At 43.8% G+C, this 18,579-nt stretch overlaps 1 long non-coding RNA gene across 1 annotated transcript; it reads right to left on the bottom strand.

The window, feature by feature from the left end:
• Positions 1-4,812: 4,812 nt before the first annotated feature.
• On the bottom strand, positions 4,813-18,004 carry LOC146989175 (uncharacterized). The gene is made up of 5 exons (XR_015035782.1): positions 17,898-18,004; positions 16,336-16,430; positions 9,840-9,910; positions 9,571-9,636; positions 4,813-4,896 (listed from the first exon to the last, which is right to left on the bottom strand). It is a non-coding gene; the product is annotated as an uncharacterized LOC146989175 (long non-coding RNA).
• Positions 18,005-18,579: the final 575 nt, after the last annotated feature.

Raw genomic sequence — 18,579 nt, 5'->3', positions numbered from 1 at the left:
CCTCTGGTCTTCCTCCAGAAAAGTTACGTTCGTCCTCCTAAGGCCAAAAAAGGCCACGCCCACAACAACTGCTATAAAATCATCATATATCAATATTTTTTTCTACTTTTTTTGCATGAATTTCTTCAGCCACTTCAGCTCTGTTCAAAAATACCAAATAATAAATCATTTTCAAAAATTTAACCCTTTAAATGCCAGTTTGAATACATGGTGCGCCCCCTAGTGGAAAACTCAAAGTGAGATATTTTAAATAAAATTAATAGTAGAGGGTTGGGGCTTTGCAGGTGATTAGAGTCTTGGACATGTCAAAAGATAGCAACAACATTTTTTTTTTTGCATTTGTATTTTTGTATGTAATTTCAGATTTTAACTTTTTAGTACGTTCGTCCTCCTAAGGCCAAAAAAGGCCACGCCCACAAAAACTGCTATAAAATCATCATATATCAATATTTTTTTCTACTTTTTTTGCATGAATCTCTTCAGCCACTTGAGCTCTGTTCAAAAATACCAAATAATAAATCATTTTCAAAAATTTAACCCTTTAAATGCCAGTTTGAATACATGGTGCGCCCCCTAGTGGAAAACTCAAAGTGAGATATTTTAAATAAAATTAATAGTAGAGGGTTGGGGCTTTGCAGGTGATTAGAGTCTTGGACATGTCAAAAGATAGCAACAACATTTTTTTTTTTGCATTTGTATTTTTGTATGTAATTTCAGATTTTAACTTTTTAGTACGTTCGTCCTCCTAAGGCCAAAAAAGGCCACGCCCACAAAAACTGCTATAAAATCATCATATATCAATATTTTTTTCTACTTTTTTTGCATGAATCTCTTCAGCCACTTGAGCTCTGTTCAAAAATACCAAATAATAAATCATTTTCAAAAATGTAACCCTTTAAATGCCAGTTTGAATACATATAGCGCCCCCTATTGAAAAAGTCAAAGTGAGGTATTTTAATTAAAATTAACAGTAGAGGGTTGGGGCTTTGCAGGTGATTAGAGTCTTGGACATGTCAAAAGATAGCAACAACATTTTTTTTTTTGCATTTGTATTTTTTATGTAATGTCAATTTTCAACTTTTTACCACGTTCATCCTCCTAAGGCCAAAAAAGGCCACGCCCACAAAAACTGCTATAAAATCATCATATATCAATATTTTTTTCTACTTTTTTTGCATGAATCTCTTCAGACACTTCAGCTCTGTTCAAAAATACCAAATAATAAATCATTTTCAAAAATTTAACCCTTTAAATGCCAGTTTGAATACATATAGCGCCACCTAGTGGAAAACTCAAAGTGAGATATTTTAAATAAAACTAATAGTAGAGGGTTGGGGCTTTGCAGGTGATTAGAGTCTTGGACATGTCAAATATTAGCAATAACATTCATTTCATGGCATTTGTAGTTTTTGCACAGTGTGAGTTTAAGAACGTCTTCCCCATTGACTTACATTGAAAAAAAAGCCCCATTGACTTACATTGAAAACCACGTGTTTTTTTTAATCCCACTGCTAAAACACTATACAGAAATGCATTCTGTATAATGTCAGCATTTCATTTTGAACAAAACTAGTTCAATTTGACATTTTTATTGTATTCTATCAGATTCAACCTTTTTACATTGTAGGCTGATGCATGAAATATGTTAGTTTATATCATTGTGGAGGAACCACCAGGTGGAGCCCTGTAGCCTCCAGGTTTGTGTGCGTCTGTGTGTGTCTGTGTGTGTCTGTGTGTGTGTGTGTGTGTGTGTGTGTGTGTGTGTGTGTGTGTGTGTGTGTCTGTGTGAGTGTGTGTGTGTGTGTACTTGTTTAGCTATACATGTGAGGACTTTTCTAGTTTTAAACCATCAAAGTGGGGACCTGTTGGTAAAGTGGGGACGTGTCCTCACAAAGATAGCCATACAAACGTGTGTGTGTGTGTCTGTGTGTGTGTGTGTGTATGTGTGTGTGTGTGTGTGTGTGTGTGTGTGTGTGGGGGCGGAGGCTGTGCGTGTGTGTGTTCATTTCCAGCAGCAATGAAACGTTTACACAGAAACAATCTGAACAGAAAACGCAAAAGTGGCGTTGCGTTTTCTGAGCACTTTTGGGGTGGAAATCTGTGACAGTGACACAAACGTCTGTGGAATTCAATGTTGTATGCACACAACACACAACACCACCAAGTCCACAGGCCTGTGTACAACCCAGAATTTTTGCTGTTTGCCGTCTAAACGAGACGCACATCCGATAAAAATGTTGCTGTTTTCATCCGTGAGCGTTGTCGTATAAACAGGGCCATAGAGAAACCACTGTTTTGATTTTCACAGAAAGCAGCACAAAATAAACAAATAAAACATGGAGAGAGAGAGAGAGTGTGTGTGTGTGTGTGTGTGTGTGTGTGTGAGTGAGAGAGAGAGAGAGAGAGAGAGAGTACTATGACTCGCTCACACAAAGTCTTCTGCATCAGTTGCTGCTGCACTGGTGAGAGAAACCCCTCCCCAACACACACACACACACACACACACACACACACACACACACACACACACACACACACACACACACCTATACAGGTACGGGGGGTTTACAGGGTCATTTTCCCCATACCAGCCCAGTGGTGGTTTATGAGGACCCTGCTTTCCCGTTGTCCTAGAGAGGTGGCTAAAAGATCAAACTGGTCTAAAAAAAAAAAAAAAAATTCCTGTCTACTTAGAATTAAACTACTGTGTAAGAATCCAGAGAAACGAAAATCTAACATTTTGGTGGATTGAGAGGACAGGGCGGGAGGAGGCGTTTCCTAGCACAATGGTGATTTATGAGGACCACCCTTGTTTATTAGGACATAACCCATACACACACACAATCAGGACAAAACCCTTGTTTGTGAGGACCACACTGGTTTAACTGGACATTACCCATACACACACACAATCAGGAAAAAACATTGTTTGTGAGGACCACGCTGGTTTAACTGGACATTACCCATTCACACACAAAATCAAGATAAAAACATTGTTTGTGAGGACCACACTGGTTTAACTGGACATTACCCATACACATACACAATCAGGAAAAAACATTGTTTGTGAGGACCACGCTGGTTTAACTGGACATTACCCATTCACACACATACACACACAAAATCAAGAAAAAAACATTGTTTGTGAGGACCACACTGGTTTAACTGGACATCAGCCACACACACACTTAAGCAATATTACCCGAGAGGGTTATATTGCGAAATACAACCATTACCAACTAAATAGAATGTATCATCAAAATATATTCATTTTGATGGACAATTTGCTCTCAAATTTGAATGTTTTTTGCGAGTGCACTGACCGTTTCCAGGGAAATACATGGGGTACAACTAATACAGGAAGAAGCAAGAAGCGATAAATCTTAAGGAGATGCACGACTACAGCAGCCGACTGAGAAGGGGAGACATTGAAAAAAGACTTTGGTCGAAATGTCTGTGCTTGCCTGTCCTGCAATAAAGAATCGCCAAAGGGATATAGAGAGTGTGCTGGCTTTTTTCTCCCCTTCTCAGTCTGACTAATACCTGAAAACACAATCAGTCACGTCAGTAGACTCCTATGTGTAATGGAACATAGTTCACCTCTACAGCAAATAATCCGACCCTTAGTAACGACCTAGCAACAGAAAGGATTTTCTAGTCCCAGATGAGTGAACTCTGAGCCGACGTTAATGTTTTATCACAGTCTTGGTCCCTGACAGACTTTCCCAAACTAAACCAATACCATGTCGCCAACACAGCTGATGGGGAAAGCCAAACACTGCGATTACTCCAGATTATTTAAAAGCCCAAAAGTCAGAGAGAGAGAGAGAGAGAAACATAGAGGTATCTTCTGTTTCATCCAACGAAAATATTCAGCCCCAGGCCATATTTTATTTTCACCGCGGTCACAACTAGTGTCTCTTTGACCTGCACATACAGAAGGGAACAACCACTGGGCTAAAACGGGGCTGTATATACACTAAAAAATGGGTATTTAATTGTTCTAAAATTTGAGTTTGGCACCTGAAAGGAGCACTCTACAGGATGTTGATTAAGTTTGTGATTTATTTTCATGAGTAACATAACGTTTCTAAAATTATAAAAATAAGTATTCAAACTTGTTGTATAATCACACATACAAACTACCAGGAAAAAACCTTTCTTTGTGAGGACCACCTTCGCTGTCTCTACCACCTTCATCGCCTTCATTGTCCCGATGCTGTCATCATCTCCCTCAGCTTGACTGTCTTCCTCGTCTTCGTCATCTCCCATCATCCTGCTCACCTTCGTCCAGCTCTAGGTCCAATTCATCTACAGAAAAGCATATTTGATGCAAAAAAATAATTATCATTGTTGTTGCAGGTCTGTACTTCCTGACATGTTATTTTTGGTATTAATTTACCAAAACACTACGGCATATTTACTTTATACAGTATATTCCAGGGCTGTATTTACATCCTACCAATTCAGAAAATGAACAAAATGCTGCATACAACTTTGTTACTTTTATCAGTCTCACTCATTTGTTGAATTTATACCAGGGGTCTCCAACCTTTTTTCCTCTGAGAGCTACTTTTGGAAATTGAAAATGGCCGAGAGCTACACTGTAACATTAACTCTTTACGTTCGTAAAATCTGTGTTTCCCACTCTTCATGAAAATAGTAGCCTATTTAAGCCCTCTATAATACACATTACTTAAAATTTTCTACTCGATATCAACACTCAGGAATCTCTCTCTCTCTCTCTAACGTCCTCTCCCACTACAGCTGAATTCTTCTAGTACCTCCTCAGTGGGGCGGGGGTTTTGTGGCGGGGCGATGGCGGGTCCACATTGTCTCTCTTTTTTTCGAGCCTCTCATCAGCAGAGGAAACATGATCATCTAGTGCTCCCCATCCTAGGCAGGAAAAAAGAAAACCTTTTATATTAAACCAAAAAGAATCCCATAACTGAAATGTGTTAGTGTTGAATTGTGACATGAACAAAGTCAGTTAAAATGGTATAATAGACAATTTCCATTACCAGGACAAGGAAAATTGGAAATGTGGAATATAAAGTTTTAACCATGTCACTACACTATAATATATTGATTAAGCACATGTCTGTAATGTTAAACTTAACAATCTTAAAAACTATGAAAACTGAACAACAAATTATATCTTGATTTTTTAAAATAACTAGAATATAATAGGGACATAACGGTATCAGTAATACCAAAAGTCACGATAAGAAAAGTGACTCAATATTATCGTGGGCATGTACAATAAGAAATTATGGTGCTTCTGGTAAATACTGCAGTTTCAATGTGAGACGGTTGTCCATGTCTCGCGTCAGCCGACTGTTAAAGGATTAGTTGGCTAGTTGGGGTCACGGAAATAAAGCGTTTTGCTTCTCAAAACAATATGCGTTCAAAAGAGTGAAAGTTGGACCCACAGCTATTGACCCCTTGCAGCTACGTCACAATTAGAACGTTACGCGAGAGGCGACGCCATGACGGACGGCAGAAAGTGCTCAGTGATAATGTACTGCTCCATGGACTGTATGGGTGCCGTCCAACAATGTGGCTCGATCACTTCACACTACAACCTCACAGCATTATCACTTATTTTAAATAGAATATCTACTCATCCGTTGCAATATTCTGTTTGTTTTTTTGTTATTCACCGTAGAATATCTCAGTTTTCTGTGCTTTTTCCACTGCTAAGGAGCTATAACGTCAGTCAGTGCCACACTCCCCATACAGCAGCTGCTGCTGTCTTTGCTGCTGCTAACTACAGTTAACGGACCTGGAAATTAAAACCTGGTCCGACCCGTGGGTGTTGAAGACCTGACCCGACGTCTGTATAATTAGTGATCATTCTCTGATTAAAGCCGGCTGTAAAATAAAAGAAAACAGGAAGCCGTCTTCGTTGTAATCGCCGCGATCCGCCGGCGGCAACTACGTTGTGACGGTGCTATGTTTACTACGAGCGTTAGCTGTTGTTAGCCACAGCATGTAGCTCAGCTAGTTAGCTTCAACTGTGTTTACATTGACTATACACTGTAGATAAACTAACTTATAATGGCATCGATAACGTGTCTGTATATCTTCACACTGGTCCTGTTGCTCATGTAACCCCGCCGCCAGCCACCAGCCCCCGGTTCTTAGCTCTAGACCAGCAAGGAGTTGGTGCTTCAGACCAGTTTTAAGAACCAATAACCGGTTTTTAAGCGGTGGAAAAGCAAAGACCCGGTGCTAGTCAGGCTCTGGCTCCGAACCAGCACTGGAACCAGCTCAGGGGAAAAGGAGGGAAACCCTACAACCCCGGTATGTCACAAAACTATAACGCGCCCATTCAATTACATTGACGTTCACTGTTCTTTTGCCGTCCATCATGGCGTCCGCAGCTACCGCGAGTGGAACGTGACGTCACGTGCAAGGGGTCAATAGCTGTGAGAGACAGGGTGACCAGGTGATGATCAGTAATGCAGCGCAGTGCATGATGGAAGATCAGCCCGACAAATGTACACAGACTATCAGACAATCAGTACGATTATTTCCACTGTGCTCTGGCTCAGCTGACCGGTGGTCAGATGGCGGTTATAGATCTTCACATGTTGAACTCTTTTAAACAAAGGGCAGCCAAACGCCAGGCTAAAGAGAGAGAACTAGCGAGGCTCCTCTGTTCTTTTATTTTTTTCCAGCAGCACTGTCCGGTGCAGGTGATGCACGCTGTCTGTCTGTGTATGTTTGTCCGTCTGATCTTCCACCATGGACTGTGCTGCAACAATCACCCATCACTCTTTCTGCTCTAACCTCTTTTATACAGTCTATAGCTCTAACTCCATCTGGCGAAGTTCAGCATTACATAGCCTATTGAGGTTCATAAAGCTCTCCCTTTAGCTCTGTGCTAAAACAAGGGATGGCTTCATCACTTGTGTCATAATCAGATATGATTGAAACAGCAGTGAAACAGCTGATGGAAACGTGCACAGCTGTCTACAGGTGGCAGCGTGCAGTGATGCGATGGGAGAGAAAGTAGCACCAAGTGATTGCGAGGTCTGAGAGGAGCTCGTTTTTTTTTCCGACTTATAATGAACACACCATAAGTGTCGGGAGTCACTGTCGGGATGCGAGTAACAGCTGTAAACTCGTCCCTCTGCATCATTAACAATGAGCCTGTCTGTCTCTCTGCCGGTGCCGCGGTCACACTGTGTGTTACAGGATTTATTAAAACACACAACGTAGTGTACGGATTGTTTGACAGTTTGTTTTGATACTACATGTTTTACCCGGTTTCTCTGTGTCCACTGCTATTTGATTTGCCACTCAGGCCTAGTCCACACGAGCCCGGGGATTTTTGAAACCAGAGTTTTGCTCCGCGTCCACACGAGTGGTGTAATAAAAACACTCCGTACACACGCAACTAGGGATGCACGATAGTTATCGGTCCGATAATTATCGGCCCGATATCAGGAAATTATGACGTCATTTCGATAAATCCGATATCATAACTTATCGGCCCGATAAGATTTATTATATATTTTTTGTCAGCACTGCGGTATGGGTCCTTTTTTTTTTTTTTTTTACCAAGCGCTCTCACTCAGAGCGCTCTGCTCTGCTCCTACATGAGACCTGCAGCCTGCAGTGAATGCTGCGTTCAGGTGGCCTCCCTATAATCAGAAAAACAATTTTCTGACTGAAATCAGAATAGTCCCTCATTTCGTCAACTCGGTCATCATTTTGGTAGTTGCCGACTTGACTTGACTTGTCCCAATTACCCTTATTACACATAAACCATAGAAATATGAACATAAAAAGGTCTGAAGAACGGCTCGCAAAACGGGAACAGGGAACTTCTGTCAACACGTGAACGCAGCACAGCGTGCGTACTGGGTTTGTAAACACAGAACATGACGGCGCTAATGTGGGGCGGTAATAAAGAAAACAGTTCGCTGAAAATCTGTAATAAATGTTCAAATGAAGCTCCACGAGGAGGGAAAATAGCGCGAGCAAACCTGGTCAGTCACCTGAAACATGAGCGTCGCTCCGACGGAGTTTGTAAAGCTACGAGGACGATGCTAACGACGCTAGCAACAGAAAGCTAAATGTAAGAAGCCACCGGGACACAAACACACAGACACACTCTCCCTCTCTCTCCCCCTCAACCACACACACACACACACACGGCGCGCCGTATTAAGTTTCGCCACGCGCGCTGCTGTTATGCATGCGCGCTTCTCTGTGGTGTGTGTATGTGTGTGAGAGGATGCGGAGATGAATGAAGGCGCTCGTCCGATGGGGGGGGGGGGCGGCGGCAGCGGCGAATATCGCTACATTTTTAATTTTTTTAAGACGTTAGTTTAGGCAGCAGCTCATTGTTGTTAAGGCGGCCGCCTTAACAGGAAAGCGCTGCGGGAAACCCTGTGTTTGAAAGGCTTGTTAATAGAATATCTTCATTTAAAGAGTCAAAACTGTTTTTGGTTTGTTTATAGTATTGATGTCATGATATATGTTAGGTCCTCACTAGTCTTCCAAGTATGTTATCGGTTATCGGTATCGGCCTTCGGAAGCAGAAAGTTATCGGTTATCGGTATCGGTTTCAAAAAAATGTTATCATGCATCCCTACACGCAACCGTGGAATCCGCTACCAAGTGACGCAATGCACGTGTAATATGCCACAACCATAGACTGTGGCGATGTAAGGTAACAACTTCAGCTTTTCACTTCCCTGTCCCTGTCGAGGTTCAGCATCACATCAGGTACATTAAGGTCTCCATTTGGCTCCGTGCTAAAACAAGGGATGGCTTCATCACTTGTGTCATAATCAGATATGTTTATGTGAACTATCCGAGCAGTAAACTCAGTGAAACAGCTGATGGAAACACACAGCCGTCTACAGGCGGCAGCGCGCAGTGATACGGAGGGAGAGAAAATAGCACCAAGCGATTGCGAGGTCAGACTTTTTCGTGGACAACGGTTTTGTGATGCAAATGTATCACTCTTTTGAACGCATATTGTTTTGAGAAGCAAAACGCTTTGTTTTCATAACCCCAGCCACCTAGCCGGACTGCATTAGTCAACACCAAAACCAGACCGGAACTCTGCTGACGGGACGCAGTCCGGGGAAAGTCACTGTCACAGCACCTAACTGGTGATGGGGACGCCACATAGATTCATGTCAAAAGACCCGAACTATCCCTTTAATCCTTTGGCTACTGGCAAAGGGGCTGTGAGCGACTGGTAGCTCGCGAGCAACATGTTGGAGACCCCTGCTTTAACATAATCTTTAATATAATCCATAACCAACCTCTGCATCCTCATCTGTGAAGTATGAGGGCTTTGTCAGAAAGGTGTCCTCATAATTCAGGTGTGTCAGGTGAACATCTGACACACAGCACAGTTTGCTGCCTGATCAACATGAAAGGTGGGGGAGGGGACTGTCCTTGCAGGACACTGTGTCCTCACAGTCCTGCGCTGTGTCAGGTAGTTAACAACATTCAACAGTGTATGGACTCGTGAGCACTGTCATAGAACAGATTTATGATTGGATGTAAAAGCATGTCATCACAAGAGTACAGTCAACTTACAGAGTTATCCTTCGATGTTGCAGGATTGGAACCGACCCGTCATCCGGTCATCACTTCCACCAGCAGCTTCCTGTATGTGTGTGTGTGAGAATGACAATAACAAATCTGAGATTACTTTAAGCAGAAACAATACTCTTTCATTCCAAAAATCATCAGTAATGACACCGCCATGTTTACTGCAGAAATGTCAGTACTACAATAAAGACCTGAAGGATCAAAAGCATTTCTAACATATTAAAGCAAGTAACTGTGAAGGTACAAAGCACAACTTGCCTTTTCTGATGCTGCCTCGCTTTCATTGGCCTTCAGCCTTCAGGTCACATGGTGCTTCACAGGGTTCCTGAAATTGGACAGAGGAAATATAGTGTTGTCTCATCACGCCATCACTTAGTGGTCATGTAAAAGAAGACATGAAAAATTTGTCATGTGCAGATGTACACATGCCTACAATGACCAGGCTGGCCATCTACTACACCTAATGCTGTGAACCTGTTCAATATTCATTCATTAAATATCACACCCAAGAGCGGCAACAGCACCCACTGATCTGTATCGAGACTGTTGTTATTCCTTCACCCGGGTCAAAGGATGCTGTGTGTAAAACCACGCTGTGGTGCAGACGATGGCCTTGCGACAACCTCGCCCCCGCTGAGGAGGAACTAGAAGAACTCAGCTGTAGTGGAAGAGCACCTTTACTGAGCCCAGCTGTGCCGTGCCGTGACTGTGTAGTCAAAAAGCGCCACAAGTCTCCTGAACCCTCCACTTGCAGTTGACTTGAAAATCGTCACTTACGCTGATTTTAATCTAAAGCCCCTGACACACCGCCACGACGCTTCCCGACGCGTCCCGACGCCGACGGCTTTGGCCGACGAGTCTGTCGCCTCTCGTCGGGAGAAAGGAAAAAGTGAAACACACTGTGACTGCCCCGACTGCCGACCAGAGCGACTGAGTGGCGAGGACTCCCCCATAGAAATACAGACCAATACAGACCAGGGGCAGCTCTGCTCACTGTTCATTCAAACAAACTAATGCCACTGCCACAGTTAATTTCATCAATGAGACAACATTAATCTCCCCAAAACAATTTAACCAGCCACGTGTTAACGGCGCTAAAGCCAGAATTAAAACAGTTTTTAGCAGCTTACTGCTGTGGCTCGGTTGCCGCGAATTGTCGATAGCCGATGCTAATTTCTGTTAGCCCGTCTATGGTGTTTTACATTACACGTTAGCATTAAGCTAGCGGGCTTTATATGCTTAGTTGTGAGCTGTGTGTGTTTTGAACGTTGTTTCAAACTATGTGGGTTTGATTGAACATCTTTGATGTTTAAATATATATATTGCCGCTTAATATATTGCTTTACTCCTCTTTTTATTTTATATACCATGTTTACTGTAGGACAGGCTAGGACACCGTTTGTTTACTGTGGTCACTTCCGTCCCTCCCACACACCGCGCTGATTCGCTTAGGGCACCGCCAATCAGAATCACCATAGCTAGCACACAGCCAATCAGAGTACCCGACGAGTCTACTCTCCCGACGGCCGACGAGTCCCGACTGAGCATGTTCAATCGGCCCCGACGAGATCCGACAAGAGCCGAGGCTCTCCGACGGAGAGGAACACACCAAACAGACGAGCTCCCGACGCCGTCCGACGAGGCCAGACGCCCGACGGTCGGCTCGGTGTGTCCCTGGCTTAAGTCCTCACAGGTGGAAGAATAGCTAAATGCACACAGGTTCCCCACACACTGTAATGATTGCTGCTTTAGGTTTTCCTGCAACAGTGAGGACTTAGACTAAAAACACAGTCTAAGGGCGCTTTCATACCTGACCATTTGTTCCGAAACAGGGAGCGTTTACGTCATATATCGGTTCGTTTGGTCAGATGTGAACACAGCAATCGCGCTCGATGCGGAACAAAACAAGCGGGCCGAGATCGCTTGGGAGAGGCGGTCTCGGCTCGTTTCCATCCGAGCCCTGGAGCGGTTCGTTTGTAGTGAGAACGCAACCGACACATGTATCGGAACAAATTGACTGGTTACCTGGCAACCGGAGGAGGAGGACCACGGGCAACTGCCCCAAAAACATAATGGAGCATCAGCAGCGTGTCGTCTTGGCCTTAAAACAGGAAAGCCGGTGGCCAAAAGAAAAGAAAGACGCAAACTCAAGCCACGAGTCCACCAGCCTTTCCAAGCTGACCCGCGGCGATCAGCACCGGGCAGAGCTCCGCAAACAACCCCTATAACTAGTCATGCTACGGTGCCCGTTCACTAGAAGAAAAAAAGAGTCAAACTGTAGGGTGTGTTAGAGCAGTGGTTCTCAACCTTTTTGAGTCGCGACCCCCAATTTCACATGCACTGCTGTCCGCGACCCCCCGCCCCAACACACAAACACACACACGCCGGTGTGAACGCATGATGGATAAAGCGCAGCGCTGTCCGCGGTGGGTTTTTTTTTTTTGCCTTTTTAGTTCTTGATCCCTGCACTGAAAAAAATAATTGGCTGCTGTAGTTTTGTCTCCATGGCCAATATTCCGACCTGGAGGTTTTCATCAGGGCAAAAGAACAAAACAAAGCGACGGAGTTTAAATAGATGCGGCTGGCGAGTTGATGCGGTGTCCACACACCCGGGCTGGTTTATGTGACATGGACCTGTCGGCGCAGGAGCGAGTGGAGCGTGGATGCAAGCCAATCTCCTTCAACCATGCACGGAAAAGGGGAATGACAAGAAAAATGTTTCTAATTTATTAAGAAACAATGCCCAGGTCAGCAATGCATGCCAAGAAACATGTCGTTCATTCGCCCCCTCCAGCCACATCAACTGGGGTCGGGAGGGACCCCAAGGTTGAGAATGGCTGTGTTAGAGGACAATTCATCTGACATAACTATGACACCTGAAACTGAAAACACAGCTTGACCAACACAACCTGACCACCCCCCTCCCTGTCTCTCTCTCACGGGCAGTGACACGCTCTGTCATTCATTCACGTGTCAGCACTGAGACAGCAGACAGCACGCTTGGTCACTAGCTAATAATAATAATAATAATAATAATAATAAATAATAATGTAGCCTATTAGACTACATTTGTAGCTATAGCACATTATAGGCATACTTCAAGGTCTCGCCCCAGCCATAAACCAGTCAGCTTGGGCATTTTTTTTAATTGAACTTAAACTAAATACTCGTCTGCCCAAATATTAATAAGAAATTGAACCTCCTCACTACTGCAAGTCAGCCCGCGGTTCATTGTTGCCATTGTTGCTGATCAGCTGATGGGGTGTTGTTAGGGCCGTTGCTATGGCGCTGTACCGCTTTAGAATCATGCAATGTGAACACAAACGGCCCAGAAAAAAGAACGCAACAGTTGTATCGGTTTAGTTGCTGAATCGGAACAACTGCAGGTGTGAAAACGCCCTAAGTGATGCTTTCAATTGTGGTGATTGCAGGAGGCTTGGATGAAGTTACACAAGCAGTTCGGAGCCATTTTAAGATTTTCAGGGGCTGGTTTACTACTTCTTTTTTTGTTTTACAGAATTGGTTTCCTTTGATATTTCAGAAAGTGTTGGTGGATTAAAAAAACTTCTTAGATAATGAGGATAATGATGTTAGTATGTGAACCGCTGTGTGCGAATGTGGGTAGGGGGTTGGCTAACGTCACATGAGAGCACACGTCATCCACCCTCATCCTCAAGTGGATGACGTGTCGTGTGCTTCCCCCTCTTGATGCTCTATGGTCTGTTTCCAATATCCATGTGCCTTTCAATTACCTATTCTTTATTGAATCAATTACTCTTAGTATTAATAGCCTTTGTGTTTTTTCAGCTACTTTTATTAGAAACTAACTTCTTAATTATTTACTTTTACACCAGGCTACAATTTTAAAGGGATAGTTCAATATTTGCCTATTGCCACAATCCATATAGTCTTAGGAGTAGGTTTGTTACCTTTGTCTCTGCAAGCTGGTTTGAGATCGGCGGGGCAGAGACGAGGTACATGGTACCTTCCGCTTTCCTCAAATACGCAATCTAACAACTCCAAAATGCTCTGGTGGACAAGTTGTGACCTGCACATTCACCACGCTATGAGATAATCATGTATAATTATGTGACATTACAACACATGAAGCAAATACTATGAACTACTTGCACTTTTAAAGTGGAAATGAAGCAGCCAGCCAATTTAACATAATTCATTAAATGGATTCCCAGTGTGCTTAAAATTAGGCAAACTAACACATGAAACACAAGCATTTAGGAGAAAATGGGAGTTAAAAATTGCATGTTTTAGCTAGGGCGCAGCCATCTTGTCGTTCGACTGTCCGTGACGTCACAGGGTTGGTTGCCTGCGTTGGCTGACAGCCACAGACAGTGAAAGTGAAGGACATAGCTACAGACAGAGACGGTAAAACATGAAACTGTGGAGGCACTGGATTAGAAGAGACTCAGAGGAGACCTCTACTGTGTTGCTTCTGTGAACTAGTTTTACAGTGTTAAAAACTAGAAAAAAACCTCTGTTTTCATTAACTGCCGCTAATAATGAGCCACAGCAGCAGCGGAGCTGTTAACAAGACTCCTCTGCTGATCTCGGTGTGATCATTTCTACAGCATGTTTACATCCAGTCTGGATGTGGTCCACAGGAAACTTCTGATCAACCCTGAAAGTTGATCATTCACCGGATCAACCAACAACAACCTGACGTTACTCCGACAGTTTTCAGTTTCTCTGCCTCAGCCCGTCCTCCCCCGACCGGCCCACGTTCACACCGTGATAAGCATCGGTCACCGCGGGGAGAGAGACTGGACCCTCTGGTCCCACACCGAGGAGCCTTCACAACCTCACACACACACACACAGCAGCGATCTGATGGCATCTGATAACATCGGTATTAACAGTAATAGCGCCCATCACCATAAAATAAGAAGGGAAAATGACTTCAAAATCTCTGATCTCATCCTCCACACCCAGCCCTCAGCAGAAGTATGAGGGCTTTGTCAGAAAGGTGTCCTCATAATTCAGGTGTGTCAGGTGAACATCTGACACACAGCACAGTTTGCTGCCTGATCAACATGAAAGGTGGGGGAGGGGACTGTCCTTGCAGGACACTGTGTCCTCACAGTCCTGTGCTGTGTCAGGTAGTTAACAACATTCAACATTATTCAAACTGAATGTTTCATATTCAAACAATAAATATGTCTTACCTTTACTCCAGGTGTCCAAATCAGTCAGCAGCAGCAGTCATCCAGCTCCAACTGTTTAATAATCCACCGATTATTCCCGTTTACATAGCGTTCCTCATCTATGGCAGCCAGCGTGGTGCTTCATTCATTTGCATTGTGTTGAAAAAAAGAAAAGAAAAAGTTTCAGCTAACGTTAGCTTTAGCTTCAGCTCCTGACAGGAGAGGCTGACAGAGGAGACGGTGGAGCCTCTCCGCTGTCGGTACCGAGTCCAGACCACAGTCCAGAGGACCAGACAGTCCGACACACCGCAGACCGTGTCCGTGTGGAAGTAACGTTGCACCGGGAGAAAACAAAGCGGTGGAACCGGACAACACAGGTCCGGTTGATCAGAAACACGGCTATTGCCGCTGCTAAAAAAACTTTTTTCAACACAATGCAAATGAATGAAACGCGCTGGCCGCGAGGAACGTGATGTAAAAGGGAATAATGGAGCTGGATGACTGCTGCTGCTGACTGATTTGGACACCTGGAGTAAAGGTAAGACATATTTATTGTTTGAATAGTCTTCTGCTGAGGGCTGGGTGTGGAGGATGAGATCAGAGATTTTGAAGTCATTTTCCCTTCTTATTTTATGGTGATGGGCGCTATTACTGTTACCGATGTTATCAGATGCCATCAGATCGCTGCTGTGTGTGTGTGAGGTTGTGAAGGCTCCTCGGTGTGGGACCAGAGGGTCCAGCCTGTCTCCTGTCTCCAGACTGGATGTAAACATGCTGTAGAAATGATCACATCGTGATCAGCAGAGGAGTCTTGTTAACAGCTCCGCTGCTGCGGCTCCTTATTAGCGGCAGTTAAAGAAAACAGAAGTTTTTTTCTAGTTTTTAACACTGTAAAACTAGTTCACAGAAGCAACACAGTAGAGGTCTCCTCTGAGTCTCTTCTAATCCAGTGCCTCCACAGTTTCATGTTTTACCGTCTCTGTCTGTAGCTAATGTCCTTCACTTTCACTGTCTGTGGCTGTCAGCCAGCGGAGGCAACCAACCCCGTGACATCACGGACAGAACTAATGCAAAACGTCAAACTAAACTTAACATTTCTCCTTAATGGTTACATTTCATGTGTTAGTTTGACAATTTTTAAGTACAGTGGAAAACAGTTTAATGACCTATGTGTATTTGGCTGGCTGCTTCACCTCCACTTTAAAATCCCTCCACTCAGCAGTCATGTCTGGAATAAAGTTTCGGCTGCATTTGCCTCGTAAACAACTCTGTGTCGTAATGTTACTTGATTATTTCATATCATGGAGAATGTGCAGGTCACAACTTGTCCACCAGAGCATTTTGGAGTTGTTGGATTGTGTAGTTGAGAAAAAAACGGAGGTACCGTGTGCCTCATCTCTGCCCGTGGATTTCAGAACATGCACTAGCAATTAAGGTAATGAACCTACAGCTATGACTATAGGGAATATGGCAATGTGCGAATTTACCAAAATGTTGAACTATCCCTTTAAGGTGACTACACTAGGAGAAACAAACATTAATATATTGGATGAAAAATGTACCTTTTATACTTGTTAATAAACCTTACCTCTAGGAAGGCTTTATCCTCTCCTTGAACAACATGTTCCAGTGCATCCTGGTCAGGAGTCTTTCTCTTCCTCCTCCTCTTCTCAGTCATCCTTCCTGTAATAATGTCCAGATAATAACATACATTTTAAACAAGCTTTAATAATTGCCATGTTGCATTCACATTCATTTGAACATTGAAACTGTTGAGTGAGCTATAGCCAAACTGATGTGCCAAACTCACATCAGACATTCTCTCTCAACATTAAACATGTTTAAATCAGGTCAACTGGACTAGACTAGACACCAGACTAGTTTACACAAACGGATGAAGCATTTGATCAGGAAAAATAAGGAGGACTGGCTCATTGCTGTTTTTTTCTCAACATAATCACATGGCATTTGCATACAATCATTGCAGCATTTACAGCAAATTAAATAAACCTGCACAAGCTCAGCCCACAAACCTGAAGTTAACCCTCATTAACACAACGTCCATTTCCACCTCGATCATTCCCTGAATGTTTGATCATCAGAAAACGACATGTTATTTCTTCATTCACCTCCATGTTGCTCAGTCTCCCCTCCCTCCTCTCTGCAGCCTGATCTCATGTGAACCAGCTGACCCGACGTTACTTTAATGACGTTTCTCTCCGCGACTCCTCACCTAACAAACACATGGCTAATTTGCATATGATTGATTTTGCATTTACGGGAAATTATAACATTGCGCAGTTATATTCCACTAACCTGAAGTCTTCCTTCATTAACACTACGTCTATTTCCACCTCAGTCATTCACTGAATGTTTGTTATTCACCTCCATGTTGCTCAGAGCCCCCCTCCCTCCTCCTCCCTCCTCCTCCCTGCAGCTTGATCTCACGTGAACCAGCTGATCTGACTTTACTTTAATGACGTTTCTCTCCGCGAGGGCTTCACCCCACAAACGTACTACGAAAAGCTTAAAACTTGTTTCCACATGTCGCTGGGATGCATCAACTAGGAGACGGGCTGATGGACATTTTGTTTGGCTGAGCGAGACAGGCCTACAGAGTGAATGGAGAGAGGGAGAGAGCGACATTGAAAATCAATAAAAAGAGCGAGCGTCGATCAGAAGAAGAAAACAGCTAATCAGAGAAATGTACCGTAGTTTTCAGATTGTTTGTCTTTCACAAGTGTCTCTGCTGTCTTCCAGTAAGGCAGGCAGTGTCCCCCTCTGTCTCAGCAGCCTGATCTGACATTAAACTCGCTAGTGTTGTTAAATGGCCGGACTGATCCAGACGGTCCAGGCTTCATTAACCATAGTTAGACCAGCTTGGCTTTTAATTTGCAGGCTCCCCGAGCAAACCCGACGCGATTTCAACTATGCTTTAATTCGTAAAATAGCTTGTAACTTGTATGCTTTCATTCATAGTTCAGGTAGCTCGGCTAAGAGGTTATACCCTGACCTAAAAACACGGCAGTACCGTCGATATTTCAGCTCGGTAGAAGAGAATTAACAATGAGAGCGAACGACCATGACAATAACAAACCAACAATTTTCCAATAAGCAAACGTTAACTACTATTAAACATTAGATCCTTACCTCTTCGGCGTCTTCCTCATTAATCCTCTCATCAGAATAACCTGCAGCTGCTGGTGGGAGGAGTTCTCCGCTGCAGAGCGTCCAGAGCCGACGTTTCCGGGTTCAGCCAATCACTGAGCAGAACCTGCCTAGACCGACATCCGCGGCAGCCAATCACTGAGCAGAACGTCACTGACGCACGCAGCCAATGACTTCTGGTCATTTTGTGTGTGGGGTGGCGGGTAATCGTGTATGAATCCAAGTGGCGCGAAAAAAAAACCGTGTGTATGACTTTGTGTATCATACACAAAAAAGTCCGATGACCGTATTTGTGGGGACATGTCGAGAAAAAGCGGGAGGGAGTTATTTGCATCATTCTAAGTGCTTCTACGCTGCGCGACTTATGAGGACATCGCAACTGTCCTAACAATTACGGTATGTCCTCATAATGTCGGTGCGTAAACGGATGAAATGTCCTCATATACAGGTGAAACCAACGCACACACACACACACACACACACACACACACACACACACACACACACACACACACACACACACACACACACACACACACACACACACACACACAGTTAAGTCTACCAGGAGAAAGCACCTACCAGTTGCTGCACTTGCAATTGAGACCCCTCCCCCAACACACACACACACACACACACACACACACACACACACACACACACA

This window comes from Trachurus japonicus, chromosome 4 (assembly GCF_045865225.1).
Source record: "Trachurus japonicus isolate A0001 chromosome 4, Traja_1.0".
Taxonomy (NCBI): Eukaryota; Metazoa; Chordata; class Actinopteri; order Carangiformes; family Carangidae; genus Trachurus; species Trachurus japonicus.
This window is presented reverse-complemented; position numbering and strand designations above follow the sequence as displayed.